The sequence below is a fragment of the Cannabis sativa genome, chromosome 2 (assembly GCF_029168945.1).
Source record: "Cannabis sativa cultivar Pink pepper isolate KNU-18-1 chromosome 2, ASM2916894v1, whole genome shotgun sequence".
Classification (NCBI taxonomy): Eukaryota; Viridiplantae; Streptophyta; class Magnoliopsida; order Rosales; family Cannabaceae; genus Cannabis; species Cannabis sativa.
In genome coordinates this window covers 74,156,261-74,170,107 of record NC_083602.1, presented here as the reverse complement: position 1 = coordinate 74,170,107, position 13,847 = coordinate 74,156,261, and positions in this window count along the sequence as shown.

The following is a 13,847-nucleotide window of genomic DNA, read 5'->3' as shown; positions in this document are numbered from 1 at the left end:
ACATTGGAAGGGACCGATATTGAACTTTGATTAGATATATTAAATTTACCGTAATATCTATTCAATTCAATATCACCCATTGATCCTAGATCAAATGATCTTAATCCTGATATGTTTAGGTTCGATCTCAAGAGTATTATACATGTTCTTTGATTTGTTAGTTAAGCCTACTTTTGGGTCAAGATGATACGTACATTTTGGGAACATGATAGTGCAATTGAGTGGGAGCGCTAACATAAATATGGAATCTATAGCTTCTATCTAACAAATAGAAAGTAAAGGATGATTTCCTTCGAGCTTGACCAAACGAAAATAAATGGTGGAGTACTCATTTCACTTAGTTGAAATATCATTTATACGGGGTTAAGTGTTTTAAGGATAAAATACATTGTAAGGTGTTACGGTAATCTAATCCCTTTACAGTGTAGATCATCTATATAGAGGATCATTGATCAAATTAGGATTATAACAATGGATAACTAATGACGTGTCTATATGGTGGAACATATAGAGCGTTCTATATACTGAGAGTGCAATTCTAAGTTCTATGCGTGGATTCAACGAAGAATTAATAAGTCAGTGAATTTAAGATATAAATTCTTGATCTGCTTATTGGAAGCTCGGATATATAGACCCATGGTTCCCATACTAGTTGAGACCATACTGCTTGTAAGACTCAGTTAATTGATTTTGATTAATCAATTATAATTCTAAAGTTAGACTATGTCTAGTTTATGAATTTTCACTAAGCAAAGGCGAAATTGTAAAGAAAAGAGATTTTAGGTTTATTTATTAATTAAGAGACTTTATATGTCTAATTAATAAATATACTAAATGAAAATATTATTTAATAATTAATTTTTTAGTTATTAAATAATTAGAATTGACATTTAAATGGTTAAATTGGAAAATTGGCGTTTTTGAGAAAATGGGATGGAAAAATGACAAAATGGCAAAATTGCAAAGTGGGCCCATTATCCATTCTAGGGCCGATCACTTAGTGTGATTTTACTATTTATTTTTCTATTATTTTAATGCCAAATAATTGTAACCTAAACCTAGGTGGTTACCTATAAATAGATAGTGATAACTCTCATTCACACTTAACTTTGACAGATGAAAACTGAGCCTCTTTCTATTTACCCTAGCCGCCACTTCTTCTTCTCTTTTCCTCTTCAATTTTTCGAACCTTGAGTTAATGAGTGAGTGCCCACACACATCAAATGGTATCTCACACATAGTGTGTAAGACTGTAGGAGATTCCAAACAACAAGAAGGAGAATCAGCATCAAAGGAAGGAGAGAAAGAGGTCCAGGTTCAGATCTTGGTGATGCTCTGCTACAGAAAGGAATCAAGGGCTAGAGATCTGAACGGAAGGAGTCATTATATTTCGCTGCACCGAATGTAAGGTTTTCTTAAACTCTTATGTGTTTATTTCATTGTTTTAGAATTCATATTAGGATGTTAATGAAACATACTTGTTAGTAAATCTAGATCCTGGTAAAATATTTCCAACAGTCTTGTTACGCCATCAAAAGTGAAATTTTACAAGTCCCCAATTTGAGTTAGGTTAAGCGGCATCCCACCTTTCTATTGGAATAAGACCAACCTGGAAGAGCTTGCTGGAAAAGTCTCGCCTATTTATGAGCTTCCGAGATGCATCGACTTTGAGAGAGGTTCTTTTGGCATGGGGAGGGTGCAATTTCAGGCCACCATTAACATTGATAAGCCTTTATTTTCAAGATTCTTCATGAAGAGAGAGGCCATTAAAGACCTCTGGATGCAATATAAGTACGAGAAGCAACATAAAATGTGTCTCAAATGTGGAATCATTTCCCATGAACAAAAATTCTACTTCAAGCCACCTATGGTTATTAAAGACTCCAAAGGAGCCCTTTTCCCAATGTTTGGGATTTGAATGAAACATGATGAGTCTTCAAGATGGCCTTTCTCCCCTAATCTGTGTAAGTGGTTTGAAGATTGGGCTATCCAGAGGAGGCTGACTGTGGACCCATCCTTCAAACAACAATGGAAAATAAACTAATCGATGAAGGAGATAAACTCTTGGGAAATGAAGGAATTGCGACGTTAATTCCCTGGTAAAGGATGGTTTTTAGAACAGGTGGTTGAAGAGTTACCGACCATTAGAGAGAAGAAAGTCAATCACTTTCCGATGGTATCCTTTCCCATCGTTTGGTAACATTTGCCCCTTTGAGGATACTGCCACTCTGGTGGTTAAAAAGGTGTCTAAGAAAAACCTTATTTCAGATGTCATAAACGACAACATTGAAGGTGACTTTTCTCCAGGCATGCATCTGAATCAAGATGATATAGGAGGCTGTACGACTTGTCTAAAGGCTTTGATGATATTAAAGGACTCATCCCATGATACCCATCAGACACAACAGTGACCCCCTAATGAGAATGGTCAAATTCTTACCTTAATGAAGTTAACCCCTGCTGCATCACTCTCTAAAGGGTCTAATTTGTCCCCTTTCTAACCATTCGAAGGTCCCATCCCAAGGGTCAAACTCTATTACGTTAGACTCGAGCTCTTCTAAGGTGGGCCTCTCAAATTCTCACACTTACTCCTCTCTCTATTGTAGTCAAGCCCACAAAATTCCTTGGCCCTCACAAGGCTTTTGGGTTAGGGGATACAAGACCCTTGCGGGTTTGGGCACAACAGACAAATGCATGCGTGAATCGTACTATTCTACCCTCTCTTAGATATTGAAGACTTCGGATCTATGGAGGATGACTTTGGGCCCAAAAAATGTAAGGCCCTAGATGGGGTTATTGTTGGGTTTTATGCCCTAAATAAAACTCTTTACAATCTGATAAGTTATCAATATAAGAAATTTGAAGTGATTGATGTTTGCGTGAATTCTACATGCTAATGGTTTAATATGTTTAATATGTTTATTACATTCATACACACAAAATCAGTTAAATCCAGATCATATGTTTATTCACAATTACAGTATCGTCAACACAGTGGAATGTGATTGTGATCATATGAATCAAAAGTATTGGTCCCTATTTCATCAGTGTTATTGGATTTACACTAATGTGATAATCAGCGATGATGTGTACTTACACTTGGAGCAAGTGTTATGTTCTTTCCAGGACATTAGTAAAGTATACTAGTTTCGATTGTATGGAGTATACATTGGACTGGACCGACATTGCAACTAAGTTAAGATATTACAAACTTACCGTTATACATATCTTTCCAAGTCAATATCAGTAGTTGATCTTAAGATTAAAAGAATCTAAATCCTGATATGCTTAGGCTCAACTTAGGAGTGCTATTCATGTTCTTTGATTTATTAGTTAAGCCTACTTTTGGGTCAGGGTGATACGTATATTTTGGGAACATGATAGTATGATTGAGTGGGAGTGCTGAACATAAATATGGAATCTATAGCTTCTATTGGTGTATAGAAGTCAAGTGATGATTCCCTTCGAGCTTAGCAAATAGAAGTAAATGGATGAGCTCTTGTTTAACTGACTAATCATTAGATCACTAAACACCATTTACAGGTAGCTAAGTGTTTTAAGGGGCAAAATACATTGAGGGGTGAGAACGGTAAAGAAATCCCATCTCGATGTAGATCATCTATATAGAGGATCTTTAAATCACAATAAGATTATAACAATAGTTAAATGAGATAGCATATTGATATCGTGGAACATATAATATGCTCTATATAAGTCTGAGAGTGCAATTCTAAGTTCTAAGAGTAGATTCAACGAAGAATTAATAAGTAGGAATTTACTTGGTAAATTTGGTTCACTTATTGGAAGCTCAGCATATAGATCCATGGTCCCCATTCTAGTTGAGAACATTCTGCTTGTAAGACTCATTAATTGATTCGTGATTAATCAATTATAATTCTAAAGTTAGACTATGTCTAATTTTATGAATTTTCACTAAGCAGGGGTGAAATTGTAAAGAAAACAGTTTCTAGGTTTATTTATTTATTAATGGACTTTATATGTCTAATTAATAATTAAATTAAATGACTATTATTTAATAATCTATTTTAGTTATTAAATAATTAGTTTTGGCATTTAAAAGGTTAGAATTGGAAAATTGGCGTTTTTGAGAAAATAGAGATAAAATTTGATAAAACTGCAAAATCAAGTGGGGCCCACTATAACACCATGGCCGACCACTTATTAAGGGTTTTTCAAATTAATATTTTCATTATTTTAATGCCAAATAATTCTTAACCTAAACCTAGTAGTTTCCTATAAATAGAAAGTGATGGCTCAGTCACAACACATTCTTTCACAAGCTTTCATTAGTAATCTGACAGAAATTTCTCTCTTTAGAAAAACTGAGCCTTTCCCACTTTCTATACCTGGCCGAAATCCCTCTTCTCTTTTCCCTTCATCAATTTCGAACCCTAGTGAAAAAGTAAGTGCCCACACACAGCAAGCAGTAACTCAATTATAGATTGGAAGACTGTGAAGGATCAAACTTGAAGAAGAAGGACATTCGGGCTCAGATCTTGATTATACTCTGCTACAGAAAGGATACAAGGGTTAGAGATCTGAGTGGAAGGAGACATTAATTCCGCTGCATCAATGTAAGGTTTTCTTAACTTTATATGTGTTTAATTTATCGTTTAAGAAAGTTCATATTTAGGGTGTTTAAACAATATACTTGTGAGTAGATCTAAGATCCTGGTAAAATAAATATCCAACAACTGGCCTCAGAGCCATGGTAATTGATTTACTTACAAGAAATTTGGACTTTAAAATGATTGTTTGTTTGTTTTTGGATGGTATCATGTTGTATTGAGTGTTATTTGATGATTGATTGATGTTTGTAAATTTTCGTATAAAATAATTGAATATCTGTTTCTCGAATTATTTTTATTTGATAGTATGGAAAAAATTAAGCAAGTTACTTTTTTACAGAACTCAATTTCGATTTAATTTGAATTAGTTATGATTTTTTGAAGATTCAAAAAAATCGGAGTTGTGCTGAAATTTTTCTGCGATCGCGAAAACTGTCCGTACAGCTCACAATTTTTTCGTTTTTCTTCGTTTTTTCATGCTTTTTCATGAAATTAACTTCCGATTTTTTGTATAGTTTTGTATTTATAGATTTACTATTCCTAATTCAATTCTAATTATCATTATGAATTAATTTAATATTTTTTAAATTTAATTCAAGATATTAGTGTAATTTGAATTTGATATTAGTAAATATCTATCTTTTTTGCTTAATTATTTATCTTATTTTTAAATTTGATTATATCTTATCTTATTTTTCAATTTAAGGTCAGATATTAAATACTTTTAAATTAAATCTTTTTTTTTTTTAAATAATTTGACCTTATTTAAATTTAAAATAAGATAACTATAATCATGTAATTTTAAATAAATGTAAGATATTTTTCTAACTTTTAAATTTTATTATTTTATTTATTTAAATTAAATTTAAAATCTGAAAAAGATATTCTATTTATCTTTTCTATTTTTTATTTAATTTTTATTTATAAAATAACATTTAATTTTAAAAAGTAGTTAGCAAATTTTTTTTGCAATGATATTTAGGTTGGTTGAAACCTAATTTTTCAAAATTGTAGGTTTAATTTTAAATATTTATTTTTTAAATAAATTCGAAATTTAAAATAATAATTTTTTATTTATTTTCGAAAATAAATATTTTTTTTCGAAAATTAAATTATTTATTTTATTTTTTTTAAATTAAATATTTTTTTTATTTAATTATTAATTTTGCAATTTATTTATTTAAAATTAAATAAATCCTACTTCCAACTATCCAGCTAACCTTGTTGCAGGAGTATATGGTTTTAGCTTGTGTGTAAGTTTTCAAAACCTATTATTACTTGATTGCAAATAGCCATGGTTACTTTTTGCCAGATCTAATGATCTGATGGCTCCCTTGGTCAAGTTAATAATTTGTAACAGGTAAATTTTACAATCTTCTTTCATCTGTGTATGACCTAGAAACATGATAGGATCCATCCAAAGTGTGCCTGTGTGAGCCTATATGTTTATTTTGTTTTAATATAGATGCATATAGGTTGTTGCTAAATAAAATGTCACACCATGATAGATTTTATTTAGGTCCATTTAGATCATGGACCTATTCAATTAATAACAGTTATTTATTTTAAGGTTGAATTCCTCTCTTTTGGGCCTTGTGTGAGAGTTGGGAGCCATAGAAGTGGGTACGACATACTGAACCCAGCACCCCCTCACATGAACTACCGCAATTGTGAAGACCCATTTGCCTGATTTGAATAACTGTACTAGGTTAATTATATTAGTTTGACCTAATAAAATTGAATTAGCAACATAATTAACTTTTAAAATATGTATGAAATTTATTTTCTTTTTAATATTTTAAAGTTAATTTTAAGAAAAACACTTTTAGTTTTAGATATTATTTCTAGACAAACTATTTGTATTTTTCTTGTATTTAATTAAATATAGAATTTTAACTAACTAAGATTCTTTCTGGAGCTTATTTAATTAAATATTCCTATTTAAGTTATAAATTAGTTGTATCAACTGATTTTTCTTATCTAACTTAAATTTGAATATTTTATTTAAATTTTAAATTAAGTTGAGGAATCCTAGGCATTAGTTATTAAAGATTCTTAAGATATTTTTTAAGTTAATATCTTTTCGAATATTAACTTAAAATGGAATATTTTACATATTTTTTAGGTTAATATCTTTTCGAATATTAACTTAAAAAGATATCTTCAAATTAAGTGGTTATAACTTAATTTTGATATTTAATTAAATCTAAATTTGAAATTATTTAAGTTTTAGATTTTTTTTATACAACTTAAATTAGATATTTTTCAAATTGTTGAAAAGATACTTAGTCAAATAAGATATTTTCTAGATAGTAATTTCTAGACTACTTATTATTTCTAACATTTAAATAGGAAAATATTATACTTTGTGAAATTAATTATTTAAATAATTAATTTTGGTACAATTTTATTAAGTATATTTTTCCTAGTATTAAATAGAAATTAATAATTAAGCCTTCTCTACACTTAATTATTTATTTCTTGAATTTAATACATTTAATTAACTTGAAAAATTTAAATATCTAAGTTGATTTTCATCATGATACTTAAATATTTATTTTTCATGACACTTAATTAAATAGAAAATTATTTTTAGGTTGAAATTTAATTTTTCAACTTAAATTTACATAATTTTCAATATATATTTTTCTTTATTTTATTAATCAATTTCGAAAAAATTGCACTTTAATTTTGCAATATTTTCGAATTTTTATCTTGAAAAATAGATTGAGTTGTAAATTAATTATTTATTTTAATTAATTCTTGGACCAACTCAAATCAATAATTTTTTCATTTAATTGATTAATTTAAAATAATAAATTTAAAATATATATATATATATTATTAGAAATTGAATTAACTAGTCAAAAGAAAATCTAGATAGGTGGTATTTTTGCTTAAAGTATTTCTTTTCTAATTTTTATTATTTTTCGAAATTTGTATACATTTTTTTTTTAATATATACTTAATTTTCGAATTCAATAAATATATTCTCAAAGGAAATTTTTAAGTTGCTAATTAATCTAATTTAATTCAACTTAAATTAATTTCCTTAATAGTTATATTTAAGATTATTACTAAGATGGAAATAATTAATTTTATTTCAATCACCATCTAAGTGTAATTTTATAAATATTATATTAAATTCTTATTTTTGAATTTCAATTCTAAATTTCGAATTTAATGAGAATTTATTTATTAGAATAATAAAGAAAATATATTTTAAAGAATGAGCTTTATTATTATTAAGATATTCGATCTCCATTGTGGGTTTTACACCGCGTTTGTTTTAGTGAGTAATCCTCCCTAATGGAGGAACGTTCATTAGCAATTTTGCACCGTTTAATCTCGCATGATAAGTGGTTTGTAAGTGTTTTATATGGTATGGATCACCCTAATGGTGGCGGCCATATTTGACTTGCAAATTGCGAAACAATTGTAGTAGCTCATAAGATAGAATAGCCTTGACTCTCGCCTAAACGGGACAACGCTGGATTCCAATCTTGATCGAATAAAAGGTTGCTAGAATGTTTAACATTTTAGATGAGCTGAGAACTCTATTCAATGGATGGTAGCTTTGACTCTCGCCTAAACGGGACACTGATATCAGTTTGTTGAAAAATCTTGGAAATTATTTAGGATTGAATTTTTTAAGTATTTTCTCATATCATTCCTACTTGCTATGTGCTTATAATTTCTGAATTGATTTTGTGTTAAACCATTATTAATTTCTATTTGTTGATCTCTATTATTTTGTAGTATCCTGTATTATCAAAATGAATCCTATGTTATCACTATTGACTGAAAATAAGCTGAATGGATCTAACTTTAATAAGTGGAATGAGAACATTAATATTGCTCTCATAGCAGAAAGTGCCTTGTTTGTTTTAACTGAGCCGTCACCTGAAGTGCCTGGGGATAATGCATCCAAAGCTGTGAAAGAAAAGTATGAGCGTTGGCAGAAAGCAAATGACAAAGCTCTATACTTTATGCTTTCTAGCATGGTTGACACCCTCAAAACTCAGTTTTCTAAAACCGAGAAGGCTGCTGAAGTTATGACGAAGTTAAATGAGCTATTCGGTAAGGCATCACTTCAGTCACGCTTTGACGCGACTAAGAAGTACATTAATGCGCGGATGGAACCTCATCAAAACGTGCGTGACCATGTTCTCCTCATGTCAAGTTATTTCCAAGAAGCCCAGGATCATGGTGCTGAAATGGATAGTGCTACTCAAGTAAGTCTTATCTTGAATAGCCTAACTCCAGCATTTCTACCATACACTTCAAATTATGTCATGAGTAAGAAGGAAATTGACTTTCATGAATTAGTCAATGACCTTCAAACTTATGAAAATTTTATTGGAAGACCCAAGAAGAAAGGGAGTAAACCTCACAATCCTGGGAACGGTAATGGGACGATGAAACCTGAAACAAATGTTGCCTCTGCTTCGAAGCCCAAATCGAAGAAAAAGTGGAAGAACACCAAGAAGCGAACAAAAGCCATGAAGAATAAAAAGGCTGTTCCTTCTGGTGATGCTACACTTAAAGGAAAGTGTTTCTACTGCAATGAGAAAGGTCATTGGAAACCCTAGTGTCCTAAACCTCTTGCAAAGAAACAAGGTATTTCTAATTATAAAATTTAAGAGTTTTAGTGAATTATTATCCAATTGGATTTATGATTCTGGACTAACTTTGTTTATTTTTTTTCTTCTTCTTATAGGCCAAGCTACTTGAACTCAATTGAGTTAGATCAGAAAGCTGGACCAAGGGTGAAATCGTCCAGATGAAGATGAAGCTCTTCAATTTATTTTTGAATTAATTGTTTTAGTTTAAAGACAATTTGGATTTCAAATTTTAGTTAGGGATATTTATCCCTGTATTTTTCTCATATTGTTGCAATACATTTTTTTTATTTTATTATTAATAAAGTTTTATTTTCGAAATTCACCATTGTAATTTATGAGATTGAGCTTCATTTAATTTATCTTCATTAATTATTACCACATTATATTTGTATGTTTGTATATGTAAGTGTTTTTATTATTGATGCAAATTCTATTATATTTACAACTCTTCATAGAGTTATAATAAATAAACACAAGAAACTATTTCTATGTTTATTAATAATTGTTAATTCTAATACAATTATTAATAATTTGTTTAATAAAAAGATCTTTTGATCTGATAGGGGTGGAGAAAAGTTAAGAAAACTATGCAGTTCAATGATCTTTTATATCTAATGAACTCTGGATAGTATTCAACTCCACATAAACTCTATCACACTTAGAGAATCATGATCTTTACAACCTTTAGGGGTGGATCATAATCTCTATATACTTAGGGGTGGAGGTTATCCACAAGTACCCTATATGTATATTCTTAGGGGTGGAGTCTATTCCACAATTCCCTATGTAACACATATTTTCTTTAAACATGGAAGTAATATAATGAGACAGCTATTATCAATATAAATTCTTGATCTTGATTGTATGTTCCATTTCGATTTTACTGTTGTAAGTAAAAGTTTGATACCTTTGAAAGTTCTTTGTTAAAGTTTCACACTACCTTAATTGAGTGGGAGAATTTTAAAGTTCTATACCCATCTTCATCAGGTTGATACTTGTGATAGGTACTTAAGAACACTACTGAAAAGCAAATCTAACTATTCACATGGATAGGAATTACTTATTAGAATTATGAGAATAAGATAAAGAACTCTAGTTCAGTCCATTTGAATGACTTGAACCTAGAATTCTAAATCCTCATAAAATTTGATGGTATCTTAATTTTTGATTACTTTATCTCTGGCATGTATTTTTCACTTCAAATACTAGTCTGCTATGTTGATGACTTAGTCTTAACTTAATAGTTTAAGACTAATACAAAAGTCACAACTAGATAACTCTCCAAACAATCAGAGGTTAAAAGTATTATTTAACTAGACATCTGCTATTGAGTGGGAGCTATTTGAGATGTAATCAAATAGGGAACATTAGAAGATATTCAAGAAAGATTTATGAAAGTGATCTATATGTGAGATATTAAGGAACTGTGTATCAGTTGTCCTTGCATCTCACCATCTAATTTCGAGATTTTTGAGATGGTATTTACTTTGGGGGTGGAGGAATTATTGTATAATAATTCAAGCTCTACCAGAGAAGAATTATAACTTCGTGTATTCGAAATCCAAGAAAGTTATATCACTGAAGAAAAGTCTACACTGTAATATCTTAATTACATATTTTAAAATATGAGAGATATGTCTTCTGTTAATTCAGATGTACTTTTAAAACAGTAAAGATTTCAGTATCCCTTGACAAGTAAAGCATATAGTAAAGGATGTTTCATAAGAGTTTTTTATGAACTAGTTTCCAGAAGTTTGGGTGGATTCAATATACTACACTTGATCTGAAGATCAAGACATCAGATTGACCTTTTTGCACAGTTTGTTTTATATTAGTGCAAGTGGGAGTTTGCCGGGTTTTATGCCCTAAATAAAACTCTTTACAATCTGATTAGTTATCAATATAAGAAATTTGAAGTGATTGATGTTTGCGTGAATTCTACATGCTAATGGTTTAATATGTTTAATATGTTTATTACATTCATACACACAAAATCAGTTAAATCCAGATCATATGTTTATTCACAATTACAGTATCGTCAACACAGTGGAATGTGATTGTGATCATATGAATCAAAAGTATTGGTCCCTGTTTCATCAGTGTTATTGGATTTCGAATGTATGGAGTATACATTGGACTGGACCGATATTGCAACTAAGTTAAGATATTACAAACTTACCGTTATACATATCTTTCCAAGTCAATATCAGTAGTTGATCTTAAGATTAAAAGAATATAAATCCTGATATGCTTAGGCTCAACTCAGGAGTGCTATTCATGTTCTTTGATTTATTAGTTAAGCCTACTTTTGGGTCAGGGTGATACGTATATTTTGGGAACATGATAGTATGATTGAGTGGGAGTGCTGAACATAAATATAGAATCTATAGCTTCTACTGGTGTATAGAAGTCAAGTGATGATTCCCTTCGAGCTTAGCAAATAGAAGTAAATGGATGAGCTCTTGTTTAACTGACTAATCATTAGATCACTAAACACCATTTACAGGTAGCTAAGTGTTTTAAGGGGCAAAATACATTGAGGGGTGAGAACGGTAAAGAAATCCCATCTCGATGTAGATCATCTATATAGAGGATCTTCAAATCACAATAAGATTATAACAATGGTTAAAGGAGATAGCATATTGATATCGTGGAACATATAATATGCTCTATATAAGCCTGAGAGTGCAATTCTAAGTTCTAAGAGTGGATTCAACGAAGAATTAATAAGTAGGAATTTACTTGGTAAATTTGATTCACTTATTGGAAGCTCAGCATATAGATCCATGGTCCCCATTCTAGTTGAGAACATTCTGCTTGTAAGACTCATTAATTGATTCGTGATTAATCAATTATAATTCTAAAGTTAGACTATGTCTAATTTTATGAATTTTCACTAAGCAGGGGTGAAATTGTAAAGAAAACAGTTTCTAGGTTTATTTATTTATTAATGGACTTTATATGTCTAATTAATAATTAAATTAAATGACAATATTATTTAATAATCTATTTTAGTTATAAAATAATTAGTTTTGACATTTAAAAGGTTAGAATTAGAAAATTGGCGTTTTTGAGAAAATAGAGATAAAATTTGATAAAACTGCAAAATCAAGTGGGGCCCACTATAATACCATGGCCGACCACTTATTAAGGGTTTTTCAAATTAATATTTTCATTATTTTAATGCCAAATAATTCTTAACCTAAACCTAGTAGTTGCCTATAAATAGAAAGAGATGGCTCAGTCACAACACATGCTTTCACAAGCTTTCATTAGTAATCTGACAGAAATTTCTCTCTTCAGAAAAACTGAGCCTTTCCCACTTTCTATACCTGGCCAAAATCCCTCTTCTCTTTTCCCTTCATCAATTTCGAACCCTAGTGAAAGAGTAAGTGCCCACACACAGCAAGCAGTAACTCAATCATAGATTGGAAGACTGTGAAGGATCAAACTTGAAGAAGAAGGACATTCGGGCTCAGATCTTGATTATACTCTGCTACAGAAAGGATACAAGGGTTAGAGATCTGAGTGGAAGGAGACATTAATTCCGCTGCATCAATGTAAGGTTTTCTTAACTTTATATGTGTTTAATTTATCGTTTTAGAAAGTTCGTATTTAGGGTGTTTAAACAACATACTTGTGAGTAGATCTAAGATCCTGGTAAAATAAATATCCAACAGTTATCATTGCTCCAAATCCTACCTCTTTCCCCATTTCTTCTATTAAGGACCAATCCCAGAGTAATGGTTCTCCCGTAGAAACTGAACCTCACCCTTTACCTAGTAAAATTGAACATCAACTTTTCTCCAATCTTTTGGTTGCTAAAAACTTTTCATCGGGCTCCTCAGAAGTAATAAGCATGAAACGAAAGAGATGGAGACCATCTGCCTCCGGTTTAGTCAAATCGAACCCTCATGCTCATTCTCCCAAGCCAAGAACAAGAGGGTGGTCGACAAAAGCTTTTACGAGTTTCACCGTGAAGCCTCAACCTCTTCATAGGAAAAGTAAAGGTTCTGTGAAAAGAAGACAATTGGGCCATTAGAACCAATTAGGAAAGAAATGTCTTTGATCTAAAGGTGGACCAGAATAATTACTTTGTGATTATAGATTACAACCCAAAGTCGAAGTCATTTTGCTCTATTCGAAAGGTTGATGATACGAATGGGGGAATGGAGAACACCAGTCAAGAGGTGTTTCATTTTGGGACTGTGAAGACTTGCCCAGAAAAGTCACCACAATCCAAATGAAGGCCCTGGCTTGGAACTGTCATGGTCTGGAGAATGCAGCAAAAGTTCAACAACTGAAGGATCTTATCCGAAAGTCAAATCCTAAAATCTTGGTCCTCTCCAAAGTAAGACTCACACAAGATAAATTTACATGTTTAATGTCTAACCTTCACTTTTCCGGTATGAATTATGTCCCCCCCTTTGGGCTCAGCTAGTGGTCTTGGTTTGTGTTGGAGATTAGGAGTGGATCGTAACATACAACTTGCTAATAAAAATTAAATTGTTGCCCTTATTTCCTCTGACCCCCCGGATAGGCCTTGGATCCAAATTTGCGCCTATGGTCCTCCTATCTTTGGTGAGAAAGAATTCTTTTGGAATGAATTAGGAGATTTTATTCTCCAGTATGA